The following is a 17,074-nucleotide window of genomic DNA, read 5'->3' as shown; positions in this document are numbered from 1 at the left end:
GCTTGTGCCTTGCCCAGCATTTCCTCTGGGAATTTCCTGGGGGGCCCCTTCTTGCCATGTTCCACCCACCTCTGCATCCGTGTGCCTACCACAGAGCTGGGCTCAGTAAGTTCTTACCCAGGGATCATGGAAAGGCCTCCATAAGGGACTGCTGTCTGGCCACACTCCAGAAATATGTAAAATCCTGTGCCCACATGTACCCATGCCCTGTGGCTGCTCTAACCAATGACCACTAACCTAACAACTTCAAACAACATGAATTTGTTCTCTCACAGTTCTGGAGACCAGAAGTCCAAAATTGGCCTGACTGGGCCAAAACTGAGGCGTTGGCAGAGCCACGCTCCCTCTGGGGGCTAGAGAATCCATTCCAGGCCTCTTCCAGCCTCTCCTAGTGGCTGGGGGTGTCCCCGGGCTTGGCCGCATCACTCCAGCGTCTGCCTCCCTGGTCACATTGCCTTCTCGTCTGTTTCAAATCTCCCTCTGCCTCCCTCCGTGTGGGCTGTATAATCCCCCAGGCCAAACTGTTTAATTTAACCACATCCTCAAAGACACACCCACTCCCCGCCCTTTACCATAGAAGGTCACAGTCACAGGTCCCAGGGATTAGGATCTAGAGACCTTTTGGGAGGGAACATATTAGCCCTCACTCTCAAATTCACTTCCTGGTGTATCTGTTCCTGAGAGAGAAACAAATGGCATCATCCTAAAAAGTGTTTGTCTCAGAAGAGGGCTCAGCCTTATTTGGGGGCAGGGGGACCACATGGAGGGTCCCAAGTCAGAAGATAAAAACATCTGTCTCGGGAGTCCTTCCTGCTTACAGCGGGAGGATCAGTGCTTGACCTGACTGCTCAATCTCAGCTGAGGCCCCAAATCCCTATAAACCAAGAGGAAACACCAAACATCTCTGCCTGCAATTTCCAGACACCTGCCCATGTATGGCGTGAAGAGCAGAGAGAAGCAAGGACACATGGAAAGTTATTTTTTATTAACATGGCAGACTCTAGGTGTCATTTTAAAAATCGTTTATTAAACTTCTGTATTTTCATACAGTAAACTTTAAAAATTACTATTTTAAATAAGGCAGTAACACATTTTGTTGGTTTAATACAAGCACTGCTGGAGTGGCCTTTGGAACACCCTGGCGTCTCACGTTGTGAGGACAGCCTACAAACAGCTGAAAAGCCTAGGAGGAGGCTACTGAGTCTGACAAACGGCATTTTTAGGGAGAAAGTCATGATCAGGGAATGACAGCTGCCCTTGGAGGAGCCTGCCAGAGGTGTCAGGGCAGAGTTACCTCACTGTGACGTTCATGATGAGGACCAGAGGCTTTGCAGCTTCTTCAGAACCATCTGAGACCCCGCAGTGCTCGAGGGTTGGGCGTATTGGCTCATACCTACAGGCTAGACCAGTGGTTTTCCAAGTGATTATTTTTATCTTTAATGCTTGATAGAAAACTAATGTTAGGTGGAAACTCAGTAAGTACAATGGGCCAGAGTGGAGATGCCTGTGGACCAAATTGGCCCTCTGTTTGTTTTTATAAATAAAGTTTTATTGGCACAAGCCACGCCCACTTATTCACACATCATTTATGGCTGCTTTTGTGCTATAACCATAGAGTTGAATGGTTGTGACAGAGACTCATTGCCCACAAAGCCTAAAATATTTACCCTTTACAGAAAATATCCAGCCCTTTCTAGAAGTTGGCTGATTTCTGCTCTTGATGAAGCTGGGGTGGGGGACCTGCACCTCAGGGTGAGACACTGAGCACCAAGGCCCCTCTGGTTTAATTCACTTGATGGGCACCAAGCTCTGTGCAGAAGCTCTTGTCACAGCCCTGTTTTTCATATGAGGAAACCGAAGCAGAGGGTTCCAGTGATGGGTGTGAGGTCCCAGAGCCAGCATACGGGAGACACAGGATTCAAACCCGGCTATGTGGACTCCTGAGCCCACACCATGCCCACTGTGAGGCAGTTCTCTCTGCCAGGCCCAGGTGGGAGCGACGGGGAGCAGTGTGGGTCCATGGGCTCTGCTGGCACATCCTGGGGTGGTGGTCAACCCCGAGCACGGACAGCACAGGGAAGAACAGTCAGGATGGACCCAGGACCTTTCCTTGGACCTGAGCAGTGTCTGCAGGACCACAGACTGGCACGCAGATCCCACTGACAAGGACTCCTGACACTACCCTGTGGGCATGTGCCCCCCAGGAGGAGCCCCCAAGGGTAGCCCATGGCAGCCCTAGGAGTCTGAATGTAAAATGCAGCCCTGGTGCTGTGACCAGTAAGGCTTCCAGTAAGGATGAAAAAGGGGATGAAGGGGAGGTGCCCTCCACGCTGAAGGCAGGGTAGGTACTCAGTGAATGGAGCGCCCTTCCCTTCCTTAGGCTGGGAGCTCCAGAGTGGACCCTGACCAAGGATTTTGGTACAAGTAGTTTTTTGGCATTGATCCCAGGAACACTCGTAGGGGAGGGGCAAGTGAGTCAGGGAAGGGAAGAAAGCTCATGTGGGACGCCTGGCTGAACAGGGGCCACTACAGTCTGTGGGGCACAGTACCTTGGGGAGCCTCTAGGTGTTAGGATTTGTCCCACGGTGTGCGTGTGTCGGGGGTAGGGGGGTAGGGCGGTGCTAGGGTATTTATCCTCCCATTCCTGTGTGCCCAGTTTCTGAATGCTCCATGGAAACCCCCAGCATCCTGGTGGGCCTCAGGCCAGCCAGTACTGGTGATGCCGGGGTCCTTGCTCACGGAGCCGAAGAATGAACTTCGCAAACAGTCAAGGTAGGAGAGCAAGGCAGAGGCTTTTATTTAGAGAGGAAACTCAAGGCTGCCTGCTTTGCCCCCAAGGTGGGCTGTTGTTGTCTGTCTGTTAAGAAACGTACTTTTTAACTAATTAGGTTTTAAGATGCAATCTTATTTTCAAGATGGGATCCTTCCTGTTTTTACTAGATTGTTTTGGGCTTGTTTGCTACATTGCCCAGGTTGCAAATCATCTGTTTAGGGCTGGAGGAAGAAAAGCAGCACCTGGGTAAGGTTAGAAAAACAAGTGGGCCCCCCAGCAGGCCGGAGCAAATCCCACCATGGATTCTCTTGCTTGCGTTTTTTTCCAGAGGCCCTCACCCCACTCTGTCTAAGCCCAGGGTCCCTGTCTCACTGGGGCCTGCAGAAGGGCTCCCGCACATGTGGCATGTGTGTAGGTACCCGGAGCCCCGGTGTATGGAGAGTGTGGTCCCTGTATCAGCAGCACCAGGGCCGTGCTGGACATGCAGGCCGTGACCTGCCAGATCAGAACCCTCATCGTGACAAGGCTCCCTGCGATCTGAGCACAGTAGAGTTTGAGAGGCCGTGAGGTCCCTCACTCCGGTTCCTTTCCATTTCTAAGGATAAAGGGAACCCCTTGGGGCCAGCGCCACCTGCCCGCTCTCCTAAGTTGGAGAGAGTGGGATGCCTCTTGTCTTTAATCGGGTTCAGGAGCTGTCTTCACCCCGGCCTGAAGAGCCGGAGAGGAAGACGGTAGATAAGAATGGCTCCCCCACCCTCCCTGGCTTTATGGAGGTATAATTGACAGATTTTTAAAAATATATATTTACAGTGTACAAGGTGATGCTAAGATATACCTTTATGTTATGTGATTACTGCAACCAAGTTAATTAAATCACACAGCTGCCTTTTGTGTGTGGCAACAGCACTGCGGTTTCAGTACACGGTGGGGACAGGGCTGTCTCTTCAGTAAACCGTGCAGGGAAAGCTGAACAGCCACATGCAAAAGAATGCCACTGGGCCCTCTCTGACACCATACACAAAAATGTACTTGAAATGGCTTAAAGACTTAATTGTAAGGCCTGAAACTGTAACTCCTAGACAAAAACGAGGAAAAAGCTCTTTGCTGCTGGGTCTTGGCAATGATTTTCTGGATTTGACACTAAAGGCTCAAGTTCAAAAACAAACCGTGGGACTCCACCACACCAAAAAGCTTCTGCACAGCTAAGGGCACTGCCGATAAAATGAAAAGGCACCTCACGGAACGGGAGAAAAGGTTTGCAAACCGTGTGTCTGATGGGGGTTAATAGCCAAAACATAGAAGGATGTGGCTTTAAATCAGGGGTGACTGGCAGGATGCTGACTGGGCTGGGGCTAAAACCAAGGGCCTTCCAGACACACCTTAGCTGTGAGATGACCCAGGAGCCCGGGCCTGGCAGGAAGCCGTCAGCCCGCATGGCCAGCCCCACCACCGCTCACCGCCTGGGTCTTGTGCACCACCCACCCCCGCAGGGAGGCACGGAAAGCGCTGGAGCTCAGGTAGGCCTGCAGCTCACAGAGGTAGCTCTTTCTGGCCTCATCTGCTTGGTAAACGTACCCCTGCAAGAAGGAGCACAGGACCAGCCCAAGCTACCACACCTGCTGCGGGGGCACTGCAGCACGGCACCCCCCGGCCACATGGTACTTACCATCACAGAACATCCACCTCCTGGAGAGCTTTTCTCTGATGCCCCCAGCCTGCGCCACGCTCTCCCACACTCAGCTGCTCCTGGAGTTCCTGTGGGTACAGACCTCTGTCTCAGGCACCCCTCACCCTGGACTGTGCGTGCCAATTCAGGGGTCCTGACCCCCTAGACTGTGAGCTCCTGAAGGCAGGGCCTTTGACTCATCTCCATCCAGAGGCTGGCACGGGGCTCGGTGTGTGTGCCAAGTCTGCCTTAAGAATCCTTGTGGGCTTAATTAATATACACAGCGATCATTTACTTTAAGTACCTGGTAATTTGGATTAGGATTGTGTTAGTAAGTAAAAAGTCTTTAAGACATGGGTACTTTGGGCTGGTCTTGCAAAGCGTGGAGCTGATAGTCCCTCAGGCCTCTTTGCTCAGGCTTCTGGACCTTCTTTCCCCCAGGCCTGTGGTACACGGCCTCTGTCCCGTTCTGCAGGGGTCTGAGTCCACCGAGGGGGCCGTTGATCATGTTGTAAGGCAGGGCTTTTAAACGCAGGCCTTGCAGGAGCTCCAGGGATGGCAGCTGAGGCAGGGAGAGGGTGAGGGAATTCTGAAATCGTGCAAATAGCTCAGAGCCTCCCAGAAACCCTGGCTTGGAGGTTCTGCCTCTCTCTGCCCTGGGCTTTGCGGCCACGATGCTTATCTGCAAAGCCAATTGTAATTTTGCCTCAGCCCCTCCAACTGGGACGTCAAGTGCTTAAGTCAGTGTATCAGGCAGTGACCGGCCCTACCCAGCATCACCCCCACTTGAACCACAATGGCCTGGCTTCAATTTGTCTGGCATAGGAGCGTGTGGTGGGGGCTCTTCTTCCCCACTCCGGTGTTTCCTGCTGTACAGACCGGGGCTCCCTTAACTTAGCCCTCCTGGCCTTTTCTGCCCCACCCTCCCCTCCAGGGTGGAAAGGAAGGGCTTATTTGAGAGGTAAACTGGGAGTCAAAACCAGAGCCGCCCTGTGGAGCCCCGCCTTCTCTCTTCCCTCCTGGGATCTGCTGGCAGCGAGCAAGCAAGGGCTCTGGCCTGCTCTCCGCTGCACAGTCGGGCGCTGCCCTGAGCAGGAGGACCTGGAGCTGTCCAGGTGTCTGACGGGCTACGGCACCTATTTCCTATTTTGCTGCAAACCAGTGTAGGAAGGAGAGGGGTGTTATTGACACCCCCCAAAATTAGGATTTCTCTGTACTAATTTGAACCAAGGGCTTGGTATGGCCCAAACAAGTTGAAAGTGCAGCAGTTTGAAAACCATCTCTGGGTCTTTGCATTTAACATGGAGAAATGACACTCTGCAGGCAGGGGGCTGTGCTGGGAAAAGTATGGGCCTTAGGGTCAGACATAATTAGGACCGGTATGGGAGGGCTTCCTGTTGGAGGTGACGTTGGAGCAGGCATGGCTTAATCAGTGTGGCTGAATACTACAGTGGTGGCAAGGGGCAGAAGTTGACATCGGACATCTATGCCGTGCTAAAACAGCTTTGACTATATAAGTTGGAGTTTCCTCTCTTCTGACGACCTTGAGAACATAACTTCTGGAGGAGGTTGACCTGTGCTCTGTGGAAAGGCGGTTCCATGGTGCAATTAGGTAGAAATTAGTTTGATCCTAGAAATGCCACTCTGCTGCCCCTAAACGCTTTGCTTCATCTCTCTGTCCACACCGCACTCCAGGAGAGCGTGGAACTCAGCTGAAATATTTCTAAAATGAAGAGAATTACATAAAATGCTCCAAAATCCTGCAGAGGGGAATAGCTATTTCACTTAATTGACTCCAGAATTTCCTAAACTCATTTGACAACTTCCCCGTGTTTCATGGATCAGTCATTCTGCTTAATCAGTTTGGGAGACGGTTGATGCCAAGAGCAATAGGGACCCCGTAGCTGCTTCTGTGGAGTCCGGTGAGAGGCACCTCATGCCTGCATTCCAGAAATTTCCCTCTCGCTGTGGTGTGAAAAGATGGACCTGGAGAGAACAGCTCCTAATCGAGGCAGCAGACAGCTGGGGCCCCTTCTGACCTCGTTCCACTCAGAAAAGGACTCACTTGCTTTTTCTCTTGAGACAGCTGAGCCCACTGAGCAGCCACAGTTGTTGTGATTTCTGTAAAAGGCAGTTCCGGGTGCTTGGCCCTCAGCTGACTTCTCTGCTCATTTAGGAAGATCACATACCTGTGCCAGAAGCAGATGGAACACGACAGCTCTGAGCAACTTGGCTGGGAGGGGAGTTCAGTGCAGGTCAGCAGCTATTTCTACTTTTCTGGTTTTTATAAAAATAAAGTCATAGGTTGCCCATATTTTTTAATGTAACCAATGAGATGGAGGTTAATTCAAGAAGGAAATATACTGGAATGGCTGGTTTATTCAGAGCCTGAAGAAAGATGGAAGGGCCAGAAGTAGGGCTCCCTGTGCGAGGGGCAGGGGTGCACGAAACGTGGGTGAGCCTCATACTCGCCTTCCGTGTAATGGACATTAGGCTACCTGTTCACAGGGCTGTGCAGCCCACGTGCTCTAGGAACAGAGCCTCCTACCCTCCGATCAAGAAGGATTTGTGTTGGGGGAGGAGAAAGGCTGTGGGCATTGGAGTGGGAAAAACCAGTCTTCAGACCAAAAGGCCTGTCCGCAGGGGTTAACAGGAACGCTGGGAAAAGGCCCACTCTTTAGAAACGCATGAACCCTGAGGATGAAGAGAAAAGCATGCACGCTTCTGGATGAGCAGGCGACGCTCACAGCAGAGGGAAGTAGCTGGCATGGGACCTCCCCTCTTCAGCTCAAGATGCCAGGGGACGAGGGCCAAGGTCTCAGCGCGTAGGGAGGGGCATTTTAAGCCTCAATGACGGTTAGCTAGCTCACCGGAACCTTATTATTAAGAACTGTTTGCTAAAGAACCAAACACCCTGCCCTCTCTCCCTGAGGTGTGAGGTCCCCAATAATCAAGGGCCCTGATAAACAGATGAAACCTGAGACGGGACCGCGGCCATGCCCAGCACCCAGCACAGGCCCCATGGTGAGCTAAGTGTCACTGAACACCCAGTCAGGAAACCAACCATCTCATCCTGTCCTAGGAGCACGGGGGACAGAAAGATCCCTGGGGGGGGGGGTCTCCTTTTCTTGCCTTTAGGCCAGCCCCCTTTCCTTTTCGGAAACAGAAATACCACAGAGGACAGCCTGAAGACTGTCAACAACTGACCACATTCGGATCCCAGTTTACAACAATGACAATATACTGAGGTGTCCACTCCTCGTTCATCCACGTGGCCTCTGACGTCCTAGCACCTTTGCAGGGTGGCAGGGATCATCCCTGCAGACGAGGGAACCAAGGCACGCAGAGATGCGATCACTGCCCGGTGTCGCCCCGCAGGTGTGGAAGTGGGGACACGGTCCCCCTGGCTGAGCTGTGGAACCATCACTGGGCACGATCAAGAAAGCAACCCACAGCTTAGGGAACCAGGTTCACAGGTGGAGGGGACCAAGCCCCCACCTCAGGGGCAGGGGCAGAGGGTTAACATCTGAGTTTGACTGCTGCCCAGCCTGGGTTCACGTCTCAGCTCTGCCACTTACTGGCCACGTGGCCTCAGGCAAATTAGTAACATCCTTGCACCTCAGTTTCCCCACTTGTAAAATGGGGGTCATAATAGTTTTTACCTTGTGGGTTGCAGAGAGGATGAAACGTGTTAATACGTAGTTTTCAGAACAGAGCAAGGCACCCACTAAGTGCCTACCACATGCAGGCCAGTGTGAACGAATACAGTGCCCTCCCTGCTGAGGCTGGCTTTGGGGGGGACCCCCGTGCTACAGGCTGACCCTCCCGCCTGCTGCACATCTCGATTCATCAACAATGCCTGTGGGCCTTGCTCTCATGGGGCCCTGGGCCAGGCTCAGAGGCTGGGGGCAGGATGAGGCACAGGCCCTGCCCTCAAGCAGCTCACAGTCTAACGGTGGAGGCTGACTTGTAATTAAATTATCACAACAATTCATTACAGGGGGAGGAGTTACAGAGTGACAGCCTGAACACCCCTGCCTTCAGGGCTCAGTTTCAAGGTTTCCTAAACCGAACATGGGCATGTGTCCAAAACGGCAGACGGTAATCAAAATCTGGCCTTAAAAGCCTCTGTTTCACCTGTTTCAGCTTTGTAGTTTTTGGCCTTCCCTGGGCCTGGAGACGCAAAACCGGCCAATGGAGGAGGCTTTGGCGCTGTCACAGACAGGACAGATGTGCTGGGGACCAAAGCACGGAGGTCAGCGCACGGCATCGGGGGCTTAGGAGCTGGAGGGCAGAGCTCGAGCCAGGCAGAGGCAGAGACAGGGTAGTAACCTCATGTGTTAATGAGATGGACCTGTGGAGCACCCAGCATGCCGTACGTGTACAATAATGACACTCTCCCTTGCTCCCTTCTGTGCACACACACTGTTGATCCCTGGAGCCTGAGAGGATGGACAAATCTTTCAGAACCCTGGAGAGCTCCCAGCCACTCTGATTTCCTCTAATACACACTGAGAGTAATCATTTCTACAGTCAAGTTCCCCGGGGGCTTTCCTACACACGTCCATGTGAGGCTCCCATTCTCCAGCTAAAGCCAGTATTATCATCCCATGCCACAGGAAGACACTCGGAAAGATCACGTGATTTGGCCACTCAGTGGCAGGGCCATGCCCAGAGCCAGGAGCACACCACCCACGCCTCAGTCATGCCTCCTGAGGGGGACCCTACAGCTGCCTGGGGTCAAGTGGGACACGGGCCAGGTTCCCTCCGCCCCTATGCACAACGGCCACCTTCTCTCTCCCTGTTCAGCTCCTCTGCTGTACACAGAGGGGAAGTTGTTTTTTAAAATTAGATGGAATATTTTAATGTATTTTATTGTACTTCTCCATATTCTGGTATCGTAAGTCAAAAATCAAAATAAATGTGCTTATCATTTTACTGCCATCCTCGGCCTTTTGTTTCAGTTTCTTTATTAAAAGCAGATCCTTTCTGAGTGTGTTTTAGTTTGCCCAGAAACCATAGTTACTAAGACACAGGCAGCTGGGAAGGCTGCAGGGATATTTTTCTCTGAAGCTTTTTGCCCTCACTGAATTTCTCACACAGGATTTATACCAAATTGACTCTGCCTTAAATAGAGTCACGTACCCGGTGAGCTGATCATTAGCACAGGGTGATCGAGGTGGAGAACATGCCCCGCACACTTGAGTGCATCAGTTAAAAAGGAAAAGGTGAAGTAGGACATGAGTGAGCAAGGGAAGAATAGCCTGCAGCAGGAAATCAGCTGATTGGCAAAATTCAAGGGGGAAAAAATCATTCCAACAGGATTCTTGGCAGTCACAGGTGTTTCATGTTCACAGTGCAACAATGGATTCTGGATATTTAGTTGTATGAACAGAATTTTCTTTTACAATGAAAACCCCCTTTGGGAGTCAGCAGGCTGGAGCAGAAGAGGCAAGTGGCTGGGGTGACAGATACGGGCTCACCCCCCAGCTCGGACAACCCTTGAGTTTAAAGGCCACCTTTCCCTCTGCAGCTCCCAACTGTGACACCACAAAGTGGACTTTCTGGTGCACGAGCTGATGTTTGTAAAGGGCCAGCATGTGCCTGCCGCGCGGCAGGGATTCAGCACTTGTGTTCCTTCTCCTTATCAGGGAGGGAAAACCTCAAGAACAACGCTAATGAGCAGGGCTCTGCAAGGCACCTGAGCAGGTCTCAAGGAGAACAATATTTCAGTTTATGCAACTTATCATGTCATTCATTTGGAAAATGGACCAAACTCTGATGATTATAATCATGGTTAGGAAGAGGCTCTTGGCCTCTGTGAGTTTTGCGGTCAGCTCCCCCAGCTAGGTCTAGGTCACAGCTATTTGCGTGAGAGCAGTGGTCTTGTTAAGGGGCACGCAGCACCCCTCCCATTTATCACAGATGGTGTCTGCACCCCATGGCTCTGGACACCATGAGAAAAGTCAAACCGTTAAAGGCTGGGTTGTTGCCTTTAGATATCACAGTCCTGGTTTAAGTCAAAACTCTAATTCATTTATTTCTGAAATAAACCAAAATGGCAAGAGATATTTTTCTATTTCTTAGTGGAGGACAATGCCTAATTTCTCATCCCAACTTTAACCAGGTTTGCAGACTAGATGCCAAAGAGACAGTTTATGATTCTAAGTGACAGTGGAGGGTGGTGGTTAAAGCATGGGTTCAGGAGTAAGACTGTCCAGATCCAAGTCCTAACGTCTCCACCTACTGGCTGTGAAACCCCGAGCACATTACCTACCCTCTCTGTGCCCAGTGTCCTCCTCTGTGCAGTGGAACGCCAGCTCTTACCCCACTAGCTGTGAGGGCTGAAAGAGCTGGGCCAGGGGCCAGGGGCCAGGGCCCCGGCAGCCCTGAGGGCTGCTGTTCAGGTAACCGAGGCAGCCGTACTACATTCTAATCCTGCCCCACCACCTCCTGCACCTATTATCTCGGGAAAGGCCTTAGACTTCCATCTCTTTATTGTGAGGGTCACACAGGGAAGGTCTAGACGAAACCCGTGCTGCTCTGACTGGGTCTCAGCTTTGGCTCTAAGAAAGCAAAGGCCCTGAGCTAAGCTCAGCACAGTTCTCTGTGGCCAGCTGTCTCCCCAGTATCCATTCTGCCCTTCTTCATTAGGAATTGAGCCCTGAATTTCAGCTGGGCACATGGCCACCTGGAATAAATATGTTCCTCAGCCTCTCTCATGGCCAGATGGGGCCATATGACCAAGTTATGTAAGGGTAATGTGAAGGATTGCAGGCAACTTCTACAACATCTTCATAAAAGGAAGGCATCTTTTTCACCTTCCTACTGGCTAGAATGCAGACATGAAGGCTGGTGCTCAAGCAGCCACGTTGGATCATGAGGTAGCATGCTAAGAGTAGCAAAGCAGTGAGATGGAGGGAGTCTGGGCCCTGCTGATTGTGATACCTCCATACCAGCCCTGACCTACCTACCTTCAGATGTCATTTATATGAGAAAGAAAGAAACAAATTATCTTGTTAAATCACTACTATTTGGGGAGTTTTGTTATGTACAGCTGACTGATCTTAACTAATAGAGATGGTTACTGCTTTTATTTGTGTATTTCTAAGCAGACCTGGTCATCTCTCACCTGAACTATTACAATAATAAGGTGAAAAAGGAAAAACTTTTGTTGTGCACCTGTTACAGAAACAGTTATTTGGTAGGCGACAGTCATCTAAACCTCAGAAATTCCTTTAAAGTAGGCAAAGTTATCCCCATTTTACCAAGAAGGAATTGAGGCCTGGAGAATTAACATGTCTTGTGAAAAGTGTCACAGCTAGGAGGTGGCAAAGCTGGGATTCCCATACCCACTTATTGGCCTCTGAAGCCCACCCACCTCCCATGTAGCCCCACCAGCTGCCCTCCACCCTACCCCTCACCAGCTGCTTCTCCCGCAAAGAGGAGATTGGGGCCATCCCCCAAGTGAGAACTGCTCACCTCACCCTAGAATCTTTGCCAGCAACCCCAAGTTCCCTCGAATGGTTAGGCTCACGAGCCAGACTCTCTGAGCTTCAGTCTTGCTCTGCCTTTTACTGTGTGACCCTGGGCAAGTTCCTGGACTTTTCTGTGCCTCAATTTCATCCCCATTGAAAAGTGGGGATGAAAATACCAACCTCCCAAGGCTGAGAGAATTCAAAGAGAGCACACAGGAGTGCCCGCCCCAAGCTCGGAGCACAGAAAACACTGAACATGCGGCTGTTAGGGCTCAGTCCCATGCCCGGCAGCTGGGGTCCCTCTGTGCCTGGCCTGCGCACGGCACTCACCTTTGCCTCCTCTGTGTCCTGCTCCTTTGCATCCCCCTGGTTGCCTTGCATGATGTGCTGTGTGTGCAGGGGCGCCAGGTCCTGGCAGTGGGTACGGCTCACGGAGCAACCAGGGGGCTGGCTGGCTGCTCCACTTGGAGGCAGGAGAAAGAGTCCCACAGGCACTGAAACAGCAAGAAATGGCCCCATGATGGGAGAGGTATTGGAGCCACCCCCACCCCTGACACCCCGACCCTGTGCAGCACAAGCACTCTGTGACGTGACATTTGCATTTTAAATGCCCACGAGTGACAGTGAACACCTGGCACAGAGTTGGTGGTCATTTTTCTGGGGCACAAATGGTAACCACACCGAGGAGGTGAGCACAGTAACAAGTCCATCCACTGTGAGTAGGCACGAGGGGCCAGGGCCTGTCCTCCAGCTCTGCTCTGCCAGACTTGGGGCACAGCCCTTCACCCTGTGCAGTGAGAGTGAGTGTGCAGACCATCCGGGCTCAGATGCCAGCTGCCACGGGTTAGCTTCGTGTCATCAGCAACACACTGTGCTCACAGGTCTTTACATGTTAGGGTGACTTCCAGGCTTCCTTTGTAGAGTTGTAGAAAGGCCTACTCACACACAGGTGTTTGCAGGCTGCCTGCTGTGTGCTGGGCACCACAGACGTCGGTGTACAGAGCAGACAGAAGTCCAGTCCCCCTGGAGCTTTCACGCTGGGGGTGGGATTCAATTAAATGTGAGGAGTCCTCGGAACAGCACAGGGCACTCAGCAGGCTCTCAGTTAATGGCACTGTACTTTAGTGGCTTTGTAAATTGCTGCATCTGCAGACGTACCCCTCGGAAACATTTAGAGTGTTGACTGTGGTCAAGTTATCCCCTGATCCTCTGTGAAGGAGACGGGGTGGTAATGATCCCATTTTATAGATGGGAGGAGGGAGGCACAGGACACTACACAGTTCAGGTCTATTAGGTGTATGCACAACCACATTTTCTCCTACCTACGTGCCCCACCCCCAACACACACACACAGGCCTGTGTGTAGATGGGGAAACTGAGGCACAGGGAAGCAGAGTGATTGCACACACTCACACAAGTGGGAGAGGCCAGCAGAGGTCTCCAGGCTGCCTGCTCAGGGGTCCGTCCCGCCCCCTCCAACCTGTCCCAGCTGTGGTCCCTCATGCTGAGCAGAAGGTAACAACTCTCAAGGCACTGTCCTTAAGTGCGACCTCGTCATTCTCTCCGTAAGTGTTAGTTAACAAGCACAATGCAGGAAACGCCCTCTGCAAACCCATCCAAATACCGACTCATCTGAGGGGAGAGAGGACAGAATCAGTGACTTGCCTCAGCTTCTTGGGAAGAGGAAATGTGGCAAATGGTGATTGACCAAACCTAGAGTTCCAGAACTTTCCTGGCCTGTCGCTATTTCTGTATCCACATGGCCACACCTGGGCCAGGCCTTGGAATCCATCACTGGCACCGTTCTTATATTTTTTAATGGTATTTTTGTTGTGAACTGTAACTCGTGGATATGGCTCAATCTCGTAAATCAAGGGGCACCCACAGGGTGATGGGAAAAGGCAGAGCTCGCTTCTCCCTGGTCCTCCAGCACCCAGTCCACTCCCTGGAGGCAACCACTGTTAGGGGCCCTTCTCATGCCCTTCCAGAGCTATTCTGGGCATTTACAAACACTTCTGTCCCCTACACTGCACTTAATCTGCTTTTTTCCCTGCATCTTGGGGCTCTTTCTGCAGGGCATGTAGAGCTGCCACATTCTGGGGGGAGCCTGCATTGTATTCTGGCCCCGGCCACAGTGCACTTAGCAGCCCTTAGTAAATGGTGCAGCTGATTCCTGGTCTTCAGACCTGGCATTTCATGCATGTGGTGGGCTCTGTAAGAAATGGATTGCTGGGTCACAGGGCATGTGTTTTTGTAATCCAGATAGGCCCTGGCTGACACATTCTCCTCCACAGTGCTGGATCACTGCCACCGGGGCCACAGGAGGGTCCCAGGAACTCCCCTCTCTGCTTACAGCCCTCCATGGCTTCCTCCGATGTCAGGATGTGAAGTCCAGGTCCCCCAGCCTGGTATTCAAGGCTTGAGGAGGCTGGGCCTCACCTCTCCTCCAGCCATACACTCATCCAACTGATACAACTAACTTTGAAAGGTGGGAATCAAAACAGACGATGATCACATCCTTTACACATATTATCCTGTGTGATCTTCAGCACGATGCTTATTACCACGGAGAGATCCACAAGTGGAGAAAGAAGCTCAGAGAGGTCAGCGACCTCCCCAAATGTGCACAGCAGGGCAGGGGCAGATGGGACCCTCCACCTTGGGCTGCCTCCCCTTTCCATCTCCCCAGCCACCTCACCCAGAAGCAGACATCCTTTCCCACCCAGTACTGCCTGATTTCACCCTGATGGGTCCAGGCCCCAACCCCCCTGCCTTGGCCCCCTTTCCAAGAGTCCAGGCACAGTCGAACAGCAGAGAGGAGCCCATTTGGGAAGCAGCCCTCCGTTGATTAGTTGATTCGGTGGACAGACATAAGGACCAGCGTGGGACAGAGTGCTAGGCCCCAGTCAGAGGCTGCAGAAACAGACACAGCCACCAGCACGGCCCACAGGGAGCTCTCAGTCAGTACCAAGTCTCAGGTCCCTGGAGGTGACATCATGGAGATGGCTTTGCCTTACTCTCTTTTTAATTTTGGGTAAACCGAGGCTAGGTAAGGCTCTGTGACTTGCTCAAGATCTCCAGCCCAGAGACAGGTGGTGTCTGCCCCAGAGCCCCAGCCTCTGCACCTGGACAGTGCCCTGGTCACACCTGTGACTTAGAACATCTGGCTTCAGAGACAGCTGCGCCACCTACCAGCATGTCACGTCTTCGTGCTTCAGTGTCCTCACCTGTAACATGGGGACACTGAGGACTGACACCCAGGAAGCAGGCTATAGGCAAGAACTGCTGTTATTCTAACTAACTCTGTGTTGGAATGTGAGGACGCTGCCTGTGAGTTCAGCTTTAGGCCCCAATGCCACGTGGCCACCCATGAATGAAACATTAGCCAGAGCAAATTACACCAATTTCACTTAATTATCCTACAAGTTTGGGACATAGTATTTTCTGCTTAAGGGAAAGTTCTGGACTGAGACCAGAACCTTACCAGCGTCAATTTCAACATCTGCACTCTTGGCCTGAAGCTCTGGCACGCCCAGATCTAGGTTGAAATCCGGATTACACCCATAAAGACCCGTGGGGTCGCATTCAGGTCACTGAACAGTCGCTCAGTGTGGAGACGAGGCAATGCCGAACCGCGGCCCGGGACCCTAGTGGCAGCCAGACCGCAGGCCAGCTCCGGCCTGACAGTTCCTCCTGCAGCGCTAGCGGCCACGGGTGGGGACGGCGAAGGCACGGGCAGCATAAGGCGCCAAAGCGCAGGCCCGAGTCACGTGCCAGGGCCTGGCCGGGGCTGGGCTGCTAGGAGCGCGCACACTCCGCCCCAGGGACGACCCCCCACTTCCCGGGCAGCGGGACGCACGCGACGGGGTAGGGGCCGCAAGTCCAGCCACTGACCCGCAGCCCGGCCGCTGTCCTGCTGCATGTCGGCCGCCTCGCGCCCACCTCTCCAGCTCAGCCCACCCGGTGCGTCCGCCCTGCGCCCACCGCTCCACCCCGCGCCGGGGGCGGGACTGCCGCCCCCCAGCCGCTGCGGACGCCCGGGAGCGGGCTGTGTCCGCTCTGGATTGCGTCGACCTGGGCGGGCACGAGGGGCGAGAGCCCCAGCCCGCAGGGCGCTCCGCGGTCCCGGTTTTCCGAGCATCCGCGGCCGGGCGCGGCCAGGGGGCGGGACGAAGGTCAGGCAGCCCCGCCCCGCGCCCCCGCCTGGCTGAGCGGGTCCCTCCGTCCGCCCCGCAGTTACGTAGGGGCGCCCCAGCGGCGAGGACGACCCCCTCGGCGATGGCTCGCCTCGAAGGTACGTCTTCCAACATTTTCAAGCCACGCAATACATAACAGAGTATCACCGTGGCGAAACTGGAAAATTCGGAGCAGCCAGTCTCCTGGAATCCTGCACTTCAAAGCCAACCACTATTAACCCATTTACCGTAACCCTCCTTTACGTTAAAAAAATTCAAAATATAATATCAAAGATAGTTCTGAACATTTAGAAATAGGCACGAGCTCCACCCCCTCGTTCCAATAGCAACACTTCCACAATCACATATTCCATTGTGGGAGTTGTTGGCCTAGGGCAGGGGACCCAGATCAGCCATGGGCTTCACACACTCTGGGGGCCTGTAGGATGGCACAGCCTCTAGAGCCGAGGGTCCGGGCTCATCAGCTACCTCTGCTGGTGACCTTGGGCCGTGCCGTTTACTTCGCCTTTCTGGGCCTACACAATAAGGATGGTTATGGGATGGGCAAGTTAATACTCCTACAGTACATCAGAGGCACAAGACAGATATGTCAGCTACTATTTCTGAGGCCTTTGGCATGTATCAAGGGTAATGAGCAATAATCGTGCAGCAACATAATTTGGTCTCGCCATGCTCCCCCACAGCTCCACACTCCATTCTCTCGTTTTTATTTTAACCAACCCAGGCCTTCAACCAAATCACTAACACTCTCTGTTCCTCAGTTTCTTCCTCTACAGAACAGAAATAGTAGTAATAGCATTACAGGGTGCTTGAGGTTTAAATGAGACGCTGTCAGAGGAGAGGGTCCGGAATGGTTGAGAACCAGGCGTGGTGTGTATTATGTGGCCAATGACGTGAACAGCTGCCCTTCTGACTGGTGGTGTCCCATAGGCACAGGGAAGCTCCAGGGCTGAGCCAACCT

At 52.7% G+C, this 17,074-nt stretch overlaps 1 long non-coding RNA gene across 1 annotated transcript in view; it reads right to left on the bottom strand.

The window, feature by feature from the left end:
- Window positions 1-4,438: 4,438 nt before the first annotated feature.
- The window catches only part of LOC108409746 (uncharacterized), a 31,727-nt gene continuing 19,091 nt past the window's right edge, over window positions 4,439-17,074 (bottom strand). Inside the window, exons 2-4 of the long non-coding RNA XR_005053843.2 lie at window positions 12,248-12,411; window positions 6,505-6,628; window positions 4,439-4,528 (exon numbers count right to left, since the gene is read on the bottom strand). This is a non-coding gene — a long non-coding RNA (uncharacterized lncRNA). The remainder of the gene's footprint in view (window positions 4,529-6,504; window positions 6,629-12,247; window positions 12,412-17,074) is intronic.

This window comes from Manis javanica, chromosome 5, assembly GCF_040802235.1.
Source record: "Manis javanica isolate MJ-LG chromosome 5, MJ_LKY, whole genome shotgun sequence".
Lineage (NCBI taxonomy): Eukaryota > Metazoa > Chordata > Mammalia > Pholidota > Manidae > Manis > Manis javanica.
This window is presented reverse-complemented; position numbering and strand designations above follow the sequence as displayed.